This window comes from Globicephala melas, chromosome 4 (genome assembly GCF_963455315.2).
Source record: "Globicephala melas chromosome 4, mGloMel1.2, whole genome shotgun sequence".
Lineage (NCBI taxonomy): Eukaryota > Metazoa > Chordata > Mammalia > Artiodactyla > Delphinidae > Globicephala > Globicephala melas.
In genome coordinates this window covers 116,426,652-116,448,835 of record NC_083317.1, presented here as the reverse complement: position 1 = coordinate 116,448,835, position 22,184 = coordinate 116,426,652, and the positions used below count along the sequence as shown (strand labels likewise).

General features: G+C 39.1%; 1 protein-coding gene across 2 annotated transcripts in view; it reads left to right on the top strand.

Annotated features, from left to right (window-relative positions):
• The first annotated feature begins 18,928 nt into the window (after positions 1 to 18,928).
• RNF13 (ring finger protein 13) overlaps positions 18,929 to 22,184 on the top strand; it is a 131,791-nt gene continuing 128,535 nt past the window's right edge. The window contains exon 1 of one of the 2 annotated variants that reach the window (XM_030873249.2): positions 18,929 to 19,084. The gene's annotated coding sequence lies outside the window, so the exon portion shown is untranslated. The remainder of the gene's footprint in view (positions 19,085 to 22,184) is intronic. The other variant, XM_060298499.1, reaches the window with a different exon arrangement.

Genomic DNA, 22,184 nt, shown 5'->3' with positions numbered 1-22,184 from the left:
CAAGTGTGAACAAGCGTCAAGCATGTAATACAAAACTGCCACACATAAATTATACTTTGTAATGTGACCACCATCCATTGATACTTGAATCCATATTCATCCAAGTACAGCTGGTGGAAGGACCCTTAGAACTATGTATTTGAATTGGGATGCACTGGCACAGAGTGAAGCAAAACAGAGTTGATTTTATTGAATGCAATCATCCTGGAAGTTCTCTGTAAATAACTCTGAGCTGAAGCATTCTGGTTTCCATAGCAACTTTGTGTACTTGTTCCCTGGCGGTATTTCTAATCCTGCCACGGGGTACAGAACAATATCCACTTGCACTAGGGAGAGGAATGTGTAGGCAAATGACTCTGTGGTTTTCCCTTCCCATCTCTGCATAATGGAATCTACCCAATAACAACACAGTATAGTTGGTATTTCTTTTAGTCCTTGCCCTTATGTTATTTAGAACAATTTACCATTGTTATTTCCTTCAACTTCCCTTAGTGTTGGTGGAAAATATTTCAAACCACCCTCAAAAAATGAGCAAAGATATTAATCACCATTATGCAAGCTTATATTTTACTGGAACTTAATTCTAAGACTCTCCTCTGAAATCCCCAGTATTATACACTTGTTCTAATGCTATTATGTCTGATCATTTTTTTTTTTTTTTTTTTTTTTGCAGTACGCGGGCCTCTCACTGCTGTGGCCTCTCCCGCAGCGGAGCACAGGCTCCGGACGCGCAGGCTCAGCGGCCATGGCTCACGGGCCCAGCCGCTCCGCAGCATGTGGGATCCTCCCAGACCGGGGCACGAACCCGCGTCCCCTGCATCGGCAGGCGAACTCTCAACCACTGCGCCACCAGGGAAGCCCATGTCTGATCATTTTTAAAAATTAATTTATTTTATTTTTGGCCGCATTGGGTCTTCATTGTTGTGTGCGGGCTTTCTCTAGTTGTGGCGAGCGGGGGCTACTCTTCGTTGTGGTGCGTGAGTTTCTCATTGTGGTGGCTTCTCTTGTTGCGGAGCACGGGCTCTAGGCGCGCGAGCTTCAGTAGTTGTGGATCGCGGGCTCCAGAGCTCAGGCTCAATAGTTGTGGTGCATGGGCTTAGTTGCTCTGCAGCATGTGGGATCTTCCTGGACCAGGGCTCAAACCCATGTCCGGGAAAATTGGCAGGCGGAGTCTTAACCACTGCACCACCAGGGAAGCCCTGATCATTTTTTTAGTGTTTGTAAATCTTGTCTTCTTCCTGAAGACAGACCTAGGACAGAATCCCTATCTTTCATTTCTTTTTATTCTTAACAGCACTTAGCATAATGTGAGCCACATGATAGTTAGTAAATGTTAACCTGTTAACTGATTCTATTCATTCACAGTCTGAGTTCCAACTATAAGAAACTTGAGAAAATGGAAAACATAAAAAAGGCAAAGGATTTCACTGCAAAGCTAATACTTTTGGCCTCATGTTTTTCAAGTGTTGCAACACAATGATACCTTCTTATGCTGTTAGCATTTTGATAGAAAGAGCATTACCATAGGACATAGTTAATGCTGTTTTGGTGTCTTGCTCACCCTCCCTCACCCCCTCCAGCTGCCTTTACTGTTGACTGCTAAAGGCTTATAGCTACACCCCCTTTTCCAAAGAATTGCCCTCAGCTGATGGGAGCTGCCTTGCCAGGAAAGCTATGCACCCCTCCTCAATAACTGACTGCAAAGGGGCTATAAAATGCCCACTCTTATATTAAGGGGTGAAAATTCTTCAGAGGATCTCTGTAGAGCAGGCCATAGCGGGACTTTACCTGAGACTACATCCTTCTTCAGCTCTTTCTTTTCCTGAATCCTGCTTAACTCTCTTCCTTACTAAGATTTTCTTGAAGAGTGCTCCCTCAGTAATTGGCATACATCCCAATCCCTGTCTCAGGCTCTGCTTTTAGAGAAACCAGCCTAGGGTAGAGGATTTTTTTTTTTTTTTTTTTTTTATGCGGTACGCGGGCCTCTCACCGCTGTGGCCTCTCCCGTTGCGGAGCACAGGCTCCGGACGCACAGGCTCAGCGGCCATGGCTCACGGGCCCAGCTGCTCCGCGGCACGTGGCATCCTCGCGGACGCGGCACGAACCCGCGTCCCCTGCATCGGCAGGCGGACTCTCAACCACTGTGCCACCAGGGAAGTCCCTAGGGCAGAGGATTTTAAAGAAAGTCATAGGCATTAAGAAATCACAACCAAATGCTTTATAGCTTCCTGAGCTGTATATTTTCTTATACATGTCTATTTTTATATTCTGCAGTAGACTTGGCTTTTGGAGTAAATGCCCGTCTCCCGTAGGCATGGCTGGCCCCTGGTCTGGTTGGTTGCCGGGTCCTGACGTGTATGGAGCTGCCAGCTACTGGGTGGTGGGCTGGGTCCTGAGGTGGCTGGCTGCAGAGCCCCAGGGGGGTCCCAGGGCTAGTGCTATCCCACTGGTGGGTGGAACCTGGTTCTGGAGTAACTGGTTGCGGGGCCAGGGTTCCTGGATCTAGTATCGGCATGCTGGTGGCTGGGGTCAGTTCCTGAAATGGTTGCCTGTGGGTTCTGGGGTGTCCTAAAGCTGGTCTGGCTCACTGGTGAGTGGGGCTAGATCCCAGGGCAGCTGGTTGAGGGGTCCAAGCTGTCTTGGAGCTGGTGTTAACCTGCTGGTGGACAGAGCTGAGGCCCAGGGGTTTCTGGGGCTAATGTCCACTGTTGTGTGATGCTGGCCCTCTGGTAGGTGGAGCCAAGTCCTGTGGTCTCTGGCTGTAGGGACCTTGGGGTCCCGGGGTTAGTGCCGGTGCACTTGTGTGTGGGTTTGGGTCCTGAGCCCTCTGATGGACAGGGTGTGTCCCAGGGTGGCTGGGTGCTCAAGGGTTCCTTAAGGCAGCCTGCCTACTGGTGGGTGGGGCTGTGTTCCTGCTAGGCTAGCTGTGTGGCCTGAGGCGTCCCAGTACTGGTGCTCACAGGCTGGTGCGTGGGGCTGGGTCCCAGTTTTGGTAAGCTAGAGGGAGGATTCCAAAATGGCACTTGCCAGCACCAGTGTCCTCCTGGCCAAACGGAGTGCCCCAGAATGGTTGCCACCAGGGCTAGCTCCAGTTGCCTGCTGCCTCTCTGGGAGACTCTACAGGATCAGCAGGTGGGTCTGACCCAACCTCCTTTCAAATTACTGCTTCTGCTCTGGGTCTTGGACTGTGTGAGATTCTGTGTGTGCCCTTTAAGAGTGGAGTCTCTATTTCTCACAGCCCACTGGCTCTCCTGAAAGTAAGCCCCACTGCCTTCAAAGCCAAATATTTTGGGGGCTTGTCTTCTCAGTGCAGGATCCCCGGGCTGGGGAACCTGACGTGGGACTCGAACCCCTTGCTCCCTGGGGAGAACCTCTGCAATTGTAATAATCTTCCCATTTGTCGGTCGCCCACCCAGGGGTATGGGTCTTGACTATATCGCATCTCTAGCCTTCCTACCCATCTCCTTGTGGTTCCTTCTTCGTATCTTTAGTTGTAGAAGATCTTTTCTGCTAGATTCTGGTCTTTCTCATCAATAGTTGCTCTGTAAATAGTTCTAGTTTTGGTGTGCCCATGAGAGGAGGTGAGCTCAGGGTCTTCCTACTCTACCATCTTGACCATCTAGCCAAAATGTTCTGACATGAGAATTAAAAGTTGAAAAGGGTAAGTAAAATTATCCCTATCATAGGAGACATAATTGTAAACCAATAAATCATGGCAATCAAATTTTTAAGACTACTACAAATAATGAAATAATTCAACTAGGTGGCTGTATTTATAATTAATACACAGAAATGAATAGTTTTCTAGAAACAAATGACTGATATAGAATATAATGGAAGAAAATACTCCATTTATAAAAGAGAAAAAAGATAATACGTTAGGAGTAAACTTAGCAGGAAACATGTAAGAAATGTATAAAATAAATGTAAAAACATAACCAAAAAACATAAAAGACTTGAACAAGTGGGCTGGCATACCGTAACTTTGGAAGGAAGGTTCAAAACGATTAAGTCATCAATTCTTCTTAAGTCAATATAAAAGTAACTTCCTAAGTTAGTATATAAATTTAATATATAAATTTAAAAAACCCAACAGGATCTTTTTCCAGGTTTATTGAGATATAATTGACATATATACTGTGTAAGTTTAAGGTGTACAATGTGATGATATATGTATACATTGTGAGATGCTTACCACAATAAGATTAGTTAACACATCCATCACCTCACACAGTTACCTTTTTTTTTGGAAGTGAGAACATCTAAGATCTACTTTGGGCTTCCCTGGTGGCTCAGTGGTTGAGAGTCCACCTGCTGATACAGGGGACACGGGTTCGTGCCCCGGTCTGGGAAGATCCCACATGCCGTGGAGTGGCTAGGCCCGTGAGCCATGGCCGCTGAGCCTGCGCGTCCGGAGCCTGTGCTCCACAACGGGAGAGGCCACAACAGTGAGAGGCCCGCGTACCGCAAAAAAAAAAAAAAACAAAAACTACTTTTAGCAACTTTCAATTATACAGTACAGAATTGTTAACCAACAGGATTTTTCCAAACTAGGCAAGATGTTCTAAAATTAATGTAGAAAAATAAGCAAGTATAGCTAGAAAAGCTCTGGAAGAGTAGTGAAAAGCACTCACCTACAAGATGTTAAAATATATTATAATGTTACAATAAGGTTAAAACAGTGTGATCCTGGCATATGAAGAGTCAGAAAAATCAATGGAAAAATAGAAAGCATAAAAATGGACTCACAAGAGTTTACTATATGACAAAAGTAGCATCTTGCAAATTAAGAGGTACAAACTTCCGGTTTGAGTCACAAGAATGAAATGTACAGCATGGGAAACATAGTCAGTAATAGTGTAATATCTTTGTATAGTGACAGATGGTAACTAGATTCATCACGGTGATCATTTTGAAACATATAGAAATATTGAATCACTATGTTGTGCACCAGGAACTAATATAGTCGTTGTAGGTCAATTAATTATACTTCAGAAAACGAATAACAAACTCATAGAAAAAGAGATCAGATTTTTTTAATTTAAGTACAGTTGATTTACAATGTTGTGTTAGTTTCAGGTGTACAGCAAAGTGATTCAGTTCTATATGTATATATATATATGTGTGTGTATATATATATACATATATATACATATATATGTATATATATAAACACACACATACATATATATATATACATACATATGTATTCTTTTTCAGATTCTTTTCCCTTATAGGGTATTACTAAATATTGAGTATAGTTGCCTGTGCTATACAATAGATCCTTGTTGGTTATCTATTATATATACAGTAGTGTGTGTATGTTAATCCCAAACTCCTAATTTATCCCTCCCCCCTGCTTTTCCCCTTTGGTAACCATAAGTTTCTTTTCTATGTCCGTGGGTCTATTTCTCTTTTGTATATAAGCTCATTTGTATCATTTTTTTTAGATCCCACATATAAGTGATATCATGTGATACCTGTCTTTGTCTGGCTTAATTCGCTTAGTATGATAACCTCCATGTTGCTGCATATAGCATTATTTCATTCTTTTTTATGGCTGAGTAATATTCCATTGTATATATGTGTGTATGTATACACACATACATACATACATACATACACATACCATATGTGTATGTATACATACACATACCATATCTTCTTTATCCATTCATCTGTCAGTGGACATCTACATTGCTTCCATTTCTTGGCTATTGTAAATAGTGCTGCAATGAACATTGGGGTGCATGTATCTTCTTTGAATTATGGTTTTCTCCAGATATATGCCCAGGAGTGGGATTGCAGGATCATATGGTAGCTCTATTTTTAGTGTTGTAAGGAACCTCCATACTGCTTTCCATAGTGGTTGTACCAATTTACATTCCCACCAACAGTGTAAAAGGGTTCCTTTTTAAAAAGAGATCGGATTTGTGGTTACCATAGGGTGGAGGAATTGGATGAAGATGGTCAAAAGTTTCAAACTTCCAGTTATAAGATAAATAAGTACTAGAGATGAAATGTACAACATGATTAATATAATGAACACTGCTGTATGTTATATATGAAAGCTGTTAAGAGAGGAAATCCTAAGAGTGCTCATCACACAAGATAAAAATAATTTTTTCTTTATTTTGTATCTATATGAGATGATGGATGTTCACTGAACTTATTGTTGTAATCATTTCATGGTGTATGTAAGTCAAATCATTACGCTGTACAACTTAAACTTACACAGTGCTGTATGTCAATTATATCTCAATAAAAATGGAAGGAAAAAAGAATATAAAAAAAAAGTAGCATATTGTATCAGTGGTGATGGTGTGGGGAAATAAGATAGTGTTGAGTTACCCAGTAGTTACCTGAAAGAAAAAAAACTGGAGCTCTACTTTTTTACCTAGCATTATAAGAAATTAAAAATGCATCAAAGATTTAAATGTAAAAAATAGAACTATGAAAAGTTAGTTTTATAATAAGGCAAAAAGTAAGGTGCAAAACAGAGTATGTAATACACTACCATTTGAGGAAAAAAGGGGGAAATCAGATCTATAGATACGATATATGATATAGTTTGCATATACCTCAAAATCTCTGCTAATACACTCAGGAAACTAGAAAGCACCCTGGTGCCTCTGGAGAGGAGACTTGAGCAGCCAGGGATCAAGGATGAGAACAGTACTTTTCACTGTATTATCATTTTTAAAAATAGATTTAATTTAGAGAACTTTTAGGTTCACAGCAAAATTGAGCAGAAAGTACATAGAGTTCTCATGTACCCACATACCTACTGCCATCACACAGGACAGCCTTACCCACTATCAAAATCCTGAACTGAGAAGTGCATTTGTTACAATTAATGAGCCTACACTAATACATCATCATCACCCGAAGTTCATAGTTTACATGAGGGTGCACACTTAGTGTTGTACATTGTATGGGTTTTGACAAATGTGTAATGACATGTATCCAACATTATATTATGATATGGAATAGTTTCACTGCCCTAAAAATCCTTTCTACTCTGTCTATTCATCCTTTCCTGTTCCAAGCCCTGGCAACAACTGATCTTTTCACTGCCTCCATGATTTTGCCTTTTCCAGAATGTCATATAGTTGGAATCATATAGTATGTAGCCTTTTCAGATAAGCTCTCATTTAGTAATATTTAGTAATATGCATGTGTCTTTGCATGGCTTGATAGCTTATTTCTTCTTAGTGGGGAATAATATTCCATCATCTGGATGTACTACAGTTTGTTTAACCATTCACCTACTGAAGGACATCTTGGTTGCTTCCAAGTTTTGGCACTTATGAATAACGCTGCTATAAACATACATGTGCAGGTTTTTGTGTGGATATTAGTTTTCAGTTCATTGGAGTAAATACTAAGGATTGTGATTGCTGGATGGTATGGTAAGAATATGTTTAGTTTTGTAAGAAACTGCCAATTGTCCTCTAGAGTGGCTGTACCATTTTGCATTTCTGCCAGCAATGATTTTGCTCCACATCCTAACCAGCATTTGGTGTTGTCAATGCTTGTATTATCTTTTAATTCTTTTAAAATTTTGAACCATGTGGAGGCATTAACCAGTCAAAAAATTAAGTTAGAAATAAAATCCAAAAATAAAAAGCCCAACTCAGTCCTTTCAAGAAGCCTTCTTTATCTCCCCCGGAAAGTTGACATCTGTTCTTCCACTGCATCATATATTCTTTACCCGTAGAACCTTTTATACTGCATTCCACTTATTATGTCAGTGTCAGCCTTCCCCATTAGACTAGGAGCTTTTTGATGGAGGGACAGTGTCTTAATCACCTTTGAATACCCAGTGGCATAGCTCAGTGCCTTGCAGTGATTGAATAAACAACATAGGTTATTGTAGATTGATATCATTAAAAATTGCCTTGTAACAGTGAAATGATAAGTAGCCTTGAAACTCTCTTAGGAATGTAGGGAAAGCTTGAAATGATAAGAATTAGACTTAAAAATACTCTTAGTTGAAATCTAGGAACAGCTTGCTTTAGCATCTAGAGGCCCTTTTTGTTTTTTGTTTTTTCATTTTCTAGGAATTTTAAATTAATTTAGTTATCCTACTGGGTACCTAGGTCTTTGGTACCCAAATGGGATATGCTAGGTCTTTGGAAGATTTGATGATGAATGTGACCTTAAGGGATATGCCATGAGTAAGGAAGACGGTAGTTGTCTAAAATACCTGGGCCAGAAACTGTACTATAAGATGAAGTGTGAAAAGCAGCACAAACAAAATAAATGATATGAAAGTGAAAAGACATTTGATCTGAAATGAAGATATACTGTTTATTAACTCAGTACATATACACTGAAGCCCTACTGTGTGCCAGGCACTGTTCTGTGCTGGACTATTGCAGTGAACAAGACATGGAGCTTCCAGTCTAGTGTGAATGGGTGCATGTATTTAGAGTGGAGCAACAAATAAATAAGCTTGTTTAAAGAGAATGATCAGGTAGTAGGGATAGCATGTAAAAATAAATAAGATAATATAAATGTAGAGAAATAGGAAAGGAATTGCTTGCTAGTAATAATGGTAGGAAAGAATTAGGTTATATGCAGGGAAAACAAGTAAATAGAAAGATGACACATACCAAGGGAGAAAGAGAAAGAGAACAGTAATGTTACAAGATGAGGACTAGGGTAAAAGAGAAACAACTATGTCACAATCAGTGACGAATATATTTTAGTCCTCTGATCTCTCATATATTTCAAAGATGAAAATCAGTGATTTCAGTCTTATTTCTGTACTGAAAGTTATGGTAGTCTCCCTATTACAGTTTAACCCTTTACTTTAGTTTCCTTTTAAAGCTCTGAAATAATTACATATTTGAATTGACTTTAAAATATATTTTGATTTATGATATATTGATACATGTCATACATGTTATGTGATATATCCAAAATAACAAGAAATATAATTTAATGTCATATGGTAAATAGTATTGCAAAGGAATGCTGAGTGATTGGTGGCCCTTTACAATAATTTTTGCCTTAGGAGTATCTGCTTTGGGTTGAAAATGTTAAATGCTGATGTGTTGAGAAAAATTTATAGCATCTTTTTTTAATATACAATTATGCTTTTATGATTGTTACTTTTAAAATTTGTCACTGAGTTCCATTTCATCTAAGAAAGCATAAATGTGTATTTGAATCACCTGATAATCCTCTTAATATATGGATTCTCATTGAGTAGTTTTAAAGTGGGCCTGAGATTTTCAGTTCTAATAGACTCCCTGGACTATACTTTAAATGGCCAGGAACTAGAAACTATATGGAGATTTTTAAAAAAGTAATTATAAAGAAAAACATATTTTGATTCAGCAGCCTCCCAATTAACTACAAAGAAAATCAAAAGAAAATTATTATTTAAAATTTCGTTAAAAATAATCTTACAAAACAGTGATTTCAATCTTGCATTCCTTAATTTTCTTGAATATGATAAAAGATATAAATAAAACAATCTATTTTGATATGACTGATACCAATAAGCATTTTTCATTTGTAAATTAATAAAAGTAAAATGAGCTACCTTCAATTTAAAATTCATGAGTTTTTAAAGTCATGTTTATTAAAAGATAATTTTTTTATCAAAAAAAGATGCAAGCTTATTTTGACCACAAAGCTTGTTTCACATTTCTCAACCCCTGAAAAGTTTAAGAACTAGTAGTCTTTGTTTTGACTATGAATAGGTATGATGATTTACTGTACTGCTACCTCTTTTGAGTAACTCTTGTTAACTGGAAAAGGCTTTCATAGAAAGCATTTGTCTGTAGTGCCAGGATGGACCTTATGTTGCAATAGGCCAGCCTTTTGAGAATAAAAACAAGTTTGAAAAAAGGAAATAGAGTTCTTAATTCTCAATATTCTTTCTGTCCTTGTATTATTCCTGATTCTTTTAAAGTACCGTTTTAGTTTTTTTAAGAAAGTAATTTATTACTATTTTTATTTTAACTGGAAAAACAATCATGCAGGTTTGGGCAATCCTAAAACACCTAGAGATATTTAGTTAAATATAATATATCTTCATAAGTGCAGAGCTTGCAAAACAGTAAGGGATATCCTCTTGGGTCAAACGAAGAGGAAACTAAAAATCAGATCTTACAGTTTCCCACGTTTGCTATTTAGCAAAGAAAAACAGGAACTGAATCAAAGACTAAAGAAGACGGACTTAACTCTAAAAGGAATGGATGATTTAGAAGTTTGGTCTGGAGATCAGCAGCATCAGTATCACCTGGGCACTTGCTGGAACTGTAGAATCTCAGGCTCCATTGCAGCCTACTGAATCAGAATCTACATTCTAACAAGTGCCCGGGTGTTCCTATGTATAATAGTTTAAGAAGCACTGGTCTACATGATGTCATAGTTGAGGGGTACTAGGAAGACTTCTCTTCACCGCCAAGTTTTTCACTCATTCATTTCAGTATCTAAAATTTCATTTTCATTTAAGGTTTTGTGGTTTTGAAAGCTACTCTATAAAACATGTATCTTTAACAAGGCTAATACTCTTGTATTCATTTACTAAAAAGTTTTCTAAGTGACAGTTAGCTGGAAGCAGAGCTTTGGAGGTCTAAGACAGGTAAATTTTAGGTGTTGGAGAGCGAAGGGTAGGCTCAGATAAAGGGTACAATTCAGGCAGGACAACCAGGCATAGATAGAATGTGGTGAAATCTAGGAACAAGAGGTTGTATTACTTGCCCCAGATAATACAGGAGAGGGTCATTTGGTTTCAACTTGAGCCCTCTCTTTCGTTATACTGGCTACTCATTGTTTGTCATCTTGGTTCAAAGCTCAGGCTCTGGATATGGATGGACTTGCATTCAAATCCCAATTCCAGAGCCCAAGAGGTCTATTTCATTTCCCACCAGCTGTGTGAGTTTGGATGAGTTATTTAATTTCTTGGAATCATAGTTTCCTGATCTGTAAAAATAAACACAATAGTAGGACCTAAGGTTGTCATGAAGATTAATAAAATAACGTGTAAAAGAGCTTAGTACAGTGTTGTTGCTGCTACTGCTATTGATACTATTAGTAGTGAGGAGAGCAGGGGGAACAAGGAAAAGTCTGGGCATATTTTGAGAGCACTGGTCTCCTGGGGATAGAGAGTCTGATATGGGAAATAACAATGTTGAAAGGAAAGATTGGAAAGGTTTGAGAGTAAAGTATGCCTAATTAAACATTTTACTTAGCACTGAATGTAAAGAGATCATGATAAAAAGTAAAATTATGAAGTAGCAGAGAGGTAAGACAGAGAAGGAAGACTGTAAGTAAAAATGGGAGTCTAAAAATAGCAATCAATTCTAGCAATTCTCATACAATGTCTGTCTTTTTTTCCGTTAACTGGTTATTATTACTATCTGACAAACCTAGTGCTTTAATTTTATCATCTGAACACATGCAAGTGTAATTCAGCAGTTTCCCCACATCTTTATTTTTGGAAATGAACAAACTAGTGGCAGAGGCATTTCATTAAATTGCCAAGATAGATAAGACTTTACCATAATCAGGATGGAAGCTGGGAGAATTTCCAGACTATAGAGCTCGTCACCAGATGCGAAGCCTTTTTCAAGGAAGTGAAATTGTGCGATTGATGGCTGGAATAAATTCATGCATGAAACAGGAAATAACACGCAGTGAACAGAAGAGAAATCTACAGTTAGGAAAACAAGCAATAGTGGGGGAAATAGCAGTTATAAAACACAGCTTATTGTGAACTTAACTGAAACAGACCAAACAGTAGGCTAATTAAAGTACCGTTTAAGTACCATTGTGTTGACTGGAATGTTTTATATGAACACGGATCTTTTAAACTAAATTCTAACTTTAACCGCTGCCCCATTTAGTAAAATTAAACGTATCATGCTGTCTCTTCCCTTCTGCTAGCACATGCTGTTGTTTTTTCTCCTGTATTGTGTCTAAATTGTGGAGAAAACTTTTACATTTTCATTCAAGCCCCACAGATTAGGACAGTGCCCTCACAGGTTCTCATCTTTTCTGTTGTATTTTCCGTTCTGGAGAGTTTCCTTCTCTGCCCGAAAAATGTATTTGATCTTGCAATTTTCAAGAGAGTGGCAGGGGAGGGGAGAATTTTTGAAATATGAGGTGTCAGTGGCTGACAATTAAATCTCTAATATCTGCCCTTCTTTTTGAATCTAAGGAAAATAATTAGTGTGGGAATTTAAGATACCATTGTAAGGGTTCCATATGGAAAAAACTGGGGGGCAGGAGCTAAGGATTCCTGAGAACATAATATGTAGATGGCCACCTGCTTGATTTATGCTAAATGCTAGCTCTAAATATTAGTTTAGTTGTTTAGTTAAAATACTACAAAGGAGGCTGCTTGTAAGTGATCTCATACATTCCTGTGTATTTAATGCTACTTTTACAATAAAGATTCCTAAATTTATATCTCGTGTTATAACCACTCCTCTTTATATCCAGATGCTTCCTGGACAGCTCCATTTAGATATCTCAATCAGAAAATATACAAAAATGAACCTGTGCTTTTCCCTTTCCAAATTTTTCTCTTTCTTCATCACCCAGTTTTCTCTGCGTCATAAACGATACCACCAGTCACCCAGCTGCTCAAACCAGAAATCTGGCAGTCATCATTCTTTCTTTTTCCCTCCTCCTTCACATCCATCATCAAATCCTTATTATTTGAACTCCAAAATATATCTTCATTCTGACCATTTCTTTCCATCCCTACTGCCATGGCTTTGGTCCTGGCCATTCTTTTCTTCTTGGATTATTGCAACGATCTCCTGGCCGGCTTTCTTGTTTTCACTCATGTCTTTCTTCAGTCTGTTTCCTACATAATTGCAGGATGGTTCTCTTAAAGTGCAAATTAGATAATGTCATTCCTGGCTTGAAATTCCTAATTGCCCTTAGGATAGAACTAGAACCTTTCGGGAATTCTCTGGTGGTCCAGTGGTTAGGACTTGGTGCTTTCACTGCCGTGGGCCTGGGTTCACTCCCTGGTTGGGGAACTAGGATCCCACAAGCCATGTGGTGTGGCCACAAACAAACAAACAAACAAGCAAAACAACAGCAAAAGAACTGGAACCTTTACTATGCTCTACAAACCTCTACATCTGTGATTCTCAAACTTATGCATTTTTAAGAATCACTTGGAGTTAAAATGCAGACTCCTAGGCCTGACTCCCAGAAAATCTGATTCTCTGCCTGGGCTGAGAATAGAGATTTCTAACAAGCTCCCAGATGAGGCTGGTCTGGCTAGACAAGGACCACACTTTGAATAGTAATACCCAATTAAACCTCATCTCTTACCACCCTTCCCTTACCTCACTACATTCCAGCCCCACTGGTTTCCTTATCCTCAATTATGCTAGGCTTGTTACGGTCTCAGGGCCTTTGAACATGCTTTTCAAGTCATTCTGGGTGCCCTTACTAGCATTTATTCTATCTTCTTTTGATGACATCATCCTGATTTCCTTACTTCTCTCCCTTGGTGTGTGATCTGATGAAACAGTTAATTAAGGCCTCAAGGGATGAACATGTGTCAGAAGATAAGCCAGTGGAAGACTCCCTCCCTGGAATTTGAACTGTGAGCAGAGTGATGAAAATGGCCAGAGTAGTACTGCCAGGGTGAGAATACTGATTCTGTGGGACAATAAGAGTCACCGATCATTGATCTTTACAAGACTGTACTACTGGCATCCTTTTAATGCTGGGAGTATCATCATATTCTTCAAGCAAATTGCCTTTTTTAACCTAAATTGACTAGAGTTGGTTCCTGTGGCTCACAACCTGGGAAGCCTTCTTCTTTAAGTCTCAACTTATGTCAGCTTTTCAGAAAGGTTTCTTTGACAATATGTATAATATAGGTCCCTCCTTTAATTCTCAAATGATTTTTCTGCATATATTAAGATAAGCTTTTAGTTTAAATATATTAATATGGTGAATCATATTAATAGATTTTATAATGTTATCTTAAATTCAACATTGTTTGGTCATAGTTTTTTTGTTTTTTAAAGCTTTGCTAGTTTTAGTTTACCAATGTTTTATTTGGGATTTTTGCATATTCATTCAAAGTGAGATTGGCCTATGATTTTTCTTACCTGTATTGTCTTTGTTCAGTTTTAGTATCAACAGTATACTGTCCTCATGGAATTAGTTGAATAGTTTTCACTTTTTATTCTATGAAATCGTTTGTAAAACTTTTATTATCTATTCCTTGAAGGTATGGTGAACTTACCTTTAAAACGTTCTGGAGTTGATTTTTTGAGGGAAGGGTTGTAGATATTTTTAAAAAAATAAATTTATTTAGGGCTGCGTTGGGTCTTTGTTGCTGCGTGCGGGCTTTCTTAGTTGAGGCGAGCGGGGGCTACTCTTCGTTGTGGTACGCGGGCTTCTCGTTGCGGTGGCGTCTCTTGCTGTGGAGCACGGGCTCTAGGCACGCAGGATTCAGTAGTTGTGAATCATGGGCTCTAGAGCACAGGCTCAGTAGTTGTGGCACACGAGCTTAGTTGCTCCGTGGCATGTGGGATCTTCCCAGACCAGGGCTCAAACCCGTGTCCCCTGCATTGGCAGGTGGATTCTTAACCACTGCGCCACCAGGGAAGTCCTGTAGTTTTGTTTGTTTGTTTGTTTTGTTTTTTGTTTTTTTGAGTGCTCCTTCAATTTCCCTAGCCTGCTTAGGTTTCTTATATTTTCTTGGGTGTTTAGGTAAATTAAAACTTTTTTCCTAGGAAATTGTTTATTTGGTATTTTGGGGGGGTATTTTTTCATATTTATTATTTAAAGTTGTTCATAGTATTTTCTTAGAATTAAAAAACATACTCTATCAATAGTTGATACCTAATATTATATTTTGGTCGTATAACATGGGCTGTATGCCACGTATTCTTTTACATTTGTTGAGATTTGCATTATAGCATAATATGCTGCTATTTTGGGAAAGATTCCATATGTGCTTGAAAAGAATATTTACAGGGTTCTCTACATGTTCTGTGTGTTGTCTAAATATTCTATATTCTTACTAATGTTTTGTCTGCTGGATTTATTAGGTACTTAAAATGGAGTATAAAATTCTACTTTGATTGTGATTTGCCAACTTTTCTTTGTAAGCTAGTCAATTCTTGCTTTAAATATTTTGAGGCTATGTTTCTAGATGCATACTGGTTCAAGATGGTTATAACTTTTTTGCAGATTTTTCCACTTATCATTCTTTTATAGTTCTATTTATCCTGATTAACAATGCTTTTGACTTTAGGTCTGTTTTTTTCCCCCCCTGGATAAGCTACACTAGCTTTCTTTGGGTTGTTATTCCCTTTGCATATCTTTCCCCCTCATTTTACTATCAATTTTTGGTGTCCTTTACGTTTTTATATCATGTTTTGTTAAAAAGAATACAACGGACAATCTTTTAATTGGCAAGTTTACCCCATTTACCTCTTTTAGAGATTATTGATGATTTCCTCTATCTCATTTTGTATTTGCCATTTACAATACCTTTAATTTGCTCTGTTCCCATCCCTACTCCCCTGTTTTCTATTGAATAATTATGTTTTCTTCATTCCCCTTTTTACATCTACTTGTTTGAAAATTATATTCAACTTCTTTGCTCTCCATACTTTCTTGCATCTCACCCCTTATTCCTGGGTTCAATTTTCAACTTGTTGAAGACATCCTTTAGAAGTTCTTTCAATAAAAGTGTCTTAGGAATAAATGCTGTTTTTCCTCTGAAAATGTCTTCATTTTGCCTTCACTTTTAAATGGTAGCTTAACTTGGCACAAATTCTAGGTTGACAATTGCAATTATTTTATTTTAGTATTTGAAGATATTTCATTGACTCCTAGTTTCTTTTGTGGCTATTGAGAAGTCAGCTGCCATTCCTTTGTATTTTATTTTTCTTTGTTTATTTAAGAACTTCTGTTTTTCTTTGATCTTCTTTAAATTTCACTACAATGTAACTAGTTATGAATTTATTTTTTGTTTCTTTAGGGTATATTCCTGGATGGGAATTGCTATGTCATAGAAAATGTTATTTTCCAGCCTTTTCAGATAATGCCAAATTGTTTCCCAAAATGACTGTCTTGATCCACATTCCTGAATTCTTACATCTTTATATTACATTATGTCATCTGAATTTCTGCATGCTTATTTTGTAATAACTTTGTAAGCAAATAGAGTGAGACTGCTTCTCAGTGAACCAAATAAGAAAGGAAAAGTTGAAATTGTATGTCAGTCATTTTATATATAAGACTGGGAAGCAACTCATCTCAAGGGAAACAGTGACCAGGTCATTTTTTAAGGCATTTAGACTTAAACAGAACTTCTTTTGTTTGTTTTTTTGGTCTGACCTTTCTCAGTTCCTTAAACTTTGTTGAAAAATCCTTTTGATATCTTTTTTTGTGTGTTCTGAACTTTTCACTTATTTTCTTACAAGATGAATTTATTAACTTAGAATTTGGTAAGGAATTCTCTGAAACTTAGAATTTGGTAAAGAATTCTCTGGGACTTAGAATTTGGTAAAGAAATGGGAGACTTTCTAATCTTCGGCCAAAAATTCCCTGAGACAATTTTTAGAAGTTCTGTTTAGTACTTTTTCAAATGTGTGTATTCCATACATATATGGATTCCTATGGATTCTTTATGGATTCTATTTCTTCTTTTTCACAGTAATAATTTTATTTTTTTCTTTTCAAAATGAAACTATCGTTTTATCTGTCTAAAATTACTTTTTTCTGGTTCTAAATATAATAATGCCTAGAGTAATTTTAATGTCTCTAGTTGATCTCAGTGATTAAAGAAACTGCCTGCATTCTTTTCATTATTCAGGGAAAACTACTTCTAAACCATTTTAGACAATTAGGTAATTGGGTATCTTGTCTTTTTAGTTGTTGTTGCTGTCTTACAATATATTGGAGGTAGGAAATTCTACAATTTTATATGCTATTTGTACTTTTAGGAGGATATAAAAAATAAAAAACTGTCAGACACAAAGTCCTAATTTTCTTTTGTCTTTCCAAGGAGATAATTAGTGGCTATTAGTATCATGTGCCATATTAACCCTTCATGCTCTTGAAAAGCATAATTAAGATGTCTATCAACCTTACTGTCTAACCTACTTAAAAAAAATTAGTACATTTTCCCAATCTGTTTTCTTTCGGTTTGACTTCATTCATCACAGTGGGGAGAATAAATGCTTCTGCAGGGTGTAGCACAATTCTTCTGCCTAAATGCAGTACAAATAACACATTACCTTGTTTGTAACTGAAAGAACTATACCTATTGTGATCTGAAGAGCAGAATAAAGTCAGATTAAAATGTTCCGTACTCAACATGTCTTTATTTAAGGAATGAACAAACTTTTTTTTTTAACCTGTAAAATGTGGACGTTATTTTTTACTTTTTTCAATGTCATGCAAGAAATCTCTGATTTAATATAAAGCCAATTTCGATAATTTAATGAAGAAATGCTTATAGAGATATGCTAACTATGCTTACACTAGCCTTCATAGTAATATTCCCAATTCTGACTTTTACTTATGACTTTCTTAAAGGCAGGACTGTATTAAGTATGGACTATCTTTACAACTAATGAAAGTCTAAGGATATATAGAATATATAGTCAAAGGATACACAGAATAGGAAAGTACCTTTGATGGCCTTTACTTATTTTAGTGTAATTTGATTTAAAGTTTTTTTGTATTTAAATTTTGAGTAGGTAATATTCAAAAGGCTTAAAATTCTAAAGGCACAAAAGGATACACAATAGGGAGTCTTCTTCCTATTCCTCAGGTCTCCCCAGATCAGTCAAGGTTACAAGTTACAGCCAAGCGTATTCTACAGGTGTTCTAAGTGATAGCTTCCTGTCGCTCCTTTGTCTAAAAGATGAGGTTGAAGGATGTGAAGCCTGTAATGGGCTCTTAAAGGCGCCTTATTTTGAAGCAGAAGCAGGGCCAGAATCTAGGTTTCCTGACATTCTAGTTCATAAGTCTTTGTTATCTTTGCAGTAAGCCACATTACCTCTTTAAAATTTTTAGTTGGTAACTGGTTAATCAGTATGGATGTTCCACTCCGGGTAATTTAAGTTTAAAAGTAGCTTGGTTTGAAATTGGAATACCAGGGGTGCGGAGGTCTTACCAGAAAGGCGGTAGGGAACGAGATTTTTTGGTTCATTAAAGGATGCAAGGGTTTTAAAAGGCTGACCTAGGGTTTAATCACAGTTTGACTTTTGCTGAGTCTAGGGGATGGCGCGCGCGTGTCAGGCCCAGAGTGCTGACGTCGGCACGGGTCCCACTCAGGCGTCGGGGAACTAGTGTTCAGCGCTCGGGCTGCTCGCACCTCTAACAACGCGACTCGGACTTTAAGGCGTTGGCCTTGGCCCCATCCATCTCGATCTCCGCCTGGACACGGTGCGGAAGGGATGAGGCCTCGTCCTCACCTCTTCTGCGGGTCGGGTGAGTGCGGTGCAGGAAAGCGGCGAGACGACGCCAAAGCCAGGCCCGCCGAGGGGTAGCCCGCCTGCTGGGCCTCGGGATGCTTCGGCCCAACAGCTAGAACGGGCTAGGCCAGCTAGCTCTGGCCTCTCGGTCCGATCCCCTTCTGACCCCACGGCCTCCACTCCTGTGGGGCACACGGCAGGCGGCAGTATTCCACAGCCAATCCCCTCAGCCATCATACCTCTTTCCCCGCCAAAAGCAGATCCTTCAGCCTCGCTCCAGAAGCCCGCCCCACCCTGCCCTGCCCTGCCCTTCCCTTCCAGAAAGGACCGGTCACGAGGCCAAGAACGCGACTCCGCGGACTGGACATCTCTCCGAGCTGGACCTGAGCAAGCAGCTAGACCCGGCGTGAGACTGGGAAGGAGCCTTAGCGAGCAGCTCTGTGGCCCAATGGCTTTCCTCTACCTTCGGGTGCGGACCAATGAGGCGCGCGGGGCGGGACTTCCGCCTCGCCTCGGTGTTGTCGTTTGTGCTCCGACTCCAGGCAGTGGGGGTCGGTGAGGAGATTCAATCATGAAGTCGCGGTAGGGACTGCTCCCGCAGCGACGCGGCTGGCGAGCGTATTTGTGTTGCGGGGTCAGGCTTCCAGGTAAGAGCCTCTCCCGCGTCGCGGCGGCCGGGCGGCGGGTTGTTCCCCGTGGGCCCTGGCCGAGAGAACACACCCCCTCTCCGGCCCTGGAGCTCCGAGGCGGCTCCGCCGCTGAGCTCTTGGCTGCTCCTCACCAGGCTGGGCGCGGAAGAAACTAGGTGTTTTTTTTTTGCAAAAGGTAAAATAAAAAGCCCTGCTCTTGGAGGGCCGAGTTCCCCTTGCATTCCCACCCCATGAGTTTGTGTATATCTGAAGTTGTTGGGTTATTCGTTTTGCTTCTTACATTCTTGAGGCGGCTGGAACCTGGGAAGACGTTCGGAGGGCTTCTCTTGGTCCAGCACTTGCCGCAGCGTCCCCGGGCGAAGTCGCTCGACTTTAGTTGGGGGAACTCTTTAGTTTTTGGAAAAAAGAGGGCAGGCGCCTCCTTTCTTTCTAACCTCCCCCCACCCCCACCCCGGAAGCTGGATAGAAGGTGGGACGTGACTCTCTTAGGGACAGATACCGCGTCCCTGCCCCCTTAAAGCTGGAAGCTCTCCCTTATTGAGTTGACCCGCACTGATAAAAGAACTCTGTCCCAGAGAGGGAGTGGATCGACACCGAAGCCAAGCGATCCCAGAAGCACTCACGCGTATTTGGTGGCAACCGCTGAGTGTTCTCTGCCAGCGTTTTGGTAAATTCCTCCACTTTGTCCTAATCTGGCAATATTTTATCTCCAAAACTATCGTTTCATCTTCAGTTTCAGCACCGTGGGCAGCTGCTCAGGTCCAGTGTTGCTGCCCCACACTTGTCAACTCTTGTCAGTGATGCAGCAGGAACAGTGAAAACTAATGCATTCCTTTCAACAATGATCTGTTGTTCTCCAAGGAGAACATCTGCAGTTTTCGATACAATATAAATAGCTAAGATGGGTGTGCCGCCGAAGAGTTCTAGTTAGAGAAACATCAATTCAAGGTTTAAGGAAGGGCTTTCAAGGATTTAATCTATTTAAGGACAAATTTTAATGGGTCGAGGAGATTAGCTCCACTTCAGAGTAGCAAAACTGGACTGTGGTAGCAGTTTAAAAGAACTTTAAACAGGAGGTAAGAAGTGTCGTGCAGGGCCCATGGGGATTTGGGAATCAATTTAGTGCATTGGCGTTCACATTAGAAAGAAAGAAAAAAATATCAGAGAATATCCTATGGAGTAAGAGTAAATATTATTTCATGAAGCTTTTGTTTCAGGTTTTTAAAAAGAATATATGAGTGTGAAGAGGAAGATGTAAATGTATACCATATCATTGTGGATTATGGCAAAACACTGTATCCTGAATTTGGGAGTCAGGCCGGGTTCACCCTTCAGCTCTGCCACTTACTAATTCTGTGATATTATCTGTAAATAAGGGAAGAAGTGTAAGAATTAATTGAAATAAAATATGTCTGTTTACATAGTTAAGCCTCAAAGTAGTTGTTTTTGTTGTTGTTGATTTTTGGAAATGTTTGGCTAGAAGCCCAGTTATTTCTCTCTGTGTCAGGAATGACAACTGGTTTAATAATATATTTTTTATCTCTCCCTTTATTTGAAGCCAGCAGCTTCATGTCTCCATGTGTAATAGTAAATCATGTGGACAAAAATGTTAATTTGCAGGGTTTAATATTGAAGGATTTGGAGTAAGTTCTCATCTATCCTTGTTTAAAGCTCATTTCTCTCACGCATTTTGCAGGGGCCTAAACTGTTATTAGCATTCAGCACCCTTCCTTTGATATTTTTGTGCATCCCAGAATAACATAGATTTATCAGAAGTTTTTTTTTTTTTTTTAAATATTTGATTGCCATCTTGCCTGCTTTTTTAATCAAGATTTTGCCAAGGGTGAACAAGGTATTAAATGATAGGTTTTTTTGGTTTTATTTATTTATTTTTGGCTGCGTTGCTGCACGCGGGCTTTCTCTAGTTGCAGCGAGCGGGGGCTATCCTTCGTTGCGGTACTTGGGCTTCTCATTGCGGTGGCTTCTCTTGTTGTGGAGCACGGGCTCTAGACTTGCGGGCTCAGTAGTTGTGGCGCGCGGGCTCTAGAGCGCAGGCTCAGTAGTTGCAGTGTGTGGGCTTAGTTGCCCTACAGCATGTGGGATCTTTCCGGACCAGGGATCAAACCCGTGTCCCCTGCATTGACGGGCGGATTCTTAACCACTGCACCACCACGGAAGCCCTATCAGAAGTTTTTCAGACACTAATTTTAGCAAAGTAAGGGCAGGACTAAGGGAATGATAGGTTTATCTCTTCGAACTAAATTGGATAGGAAGGCATTTTATGTTTTATAGTTTTTGCCATAAAGATGTATGAAATGAAATGGCTTAGTCAAATATCGTGGTATGCTTACTTCATGTTGGTATGACCTGAAAACGGTTGGTGTTTAAGTAAAAAATATGATTTTGGACATTTTAAAATCTGGGAATGTTTAGCAGAAGTCAAAATGAGTTCAGATCAAAATAGTATTTTGTACTGTTTGACATATTACTACCATATGGTATTGCACATAGTAGTTTCACATGACATAAAAAAGGGAAGAAAGTAAGCATTGTTAGTTTTCTCAAAAGAAGAAACAGAATTAATAGACATTTCTTTTAATTAGAGCATCGTGGGTAATCATTGTTTAAAAATTCATGTATTCTGCAAATATTTACTAAGCATATATAAAAAAATACGAAGTTTTTATAATCCTTTTACAGAAAAGTTAATTTAGGAACAATGAGAACATATAATCGGTATTGTCAGTTTACATATCATAGTACATAGATAACAATAACAGACATAATAACTAACATTGATTGTTTACTATAGGCCAAACAGTTCTAAGCACTTAATATTGTCTTGTAATCCTCTTTTTATAGATGGGGAAATGAAGGCATCGAAAATACATAACTTTTTGAGTTCACACAGGTGGTTAGTGGAACAACTGGAATTTGAACCTAGGCATCTTGACTATAAAGCCTGTCTTGTATCATGTTTTATTTAAAAATACAGAATACTGTGGGGTTATTTTGGTTTCTTTACTTGCTGATGTGGATGACCTGGGGTGAGCTCCTTTGGCCCTTGGGTTCCTCAACTCCTTCCTCAAAAATATAG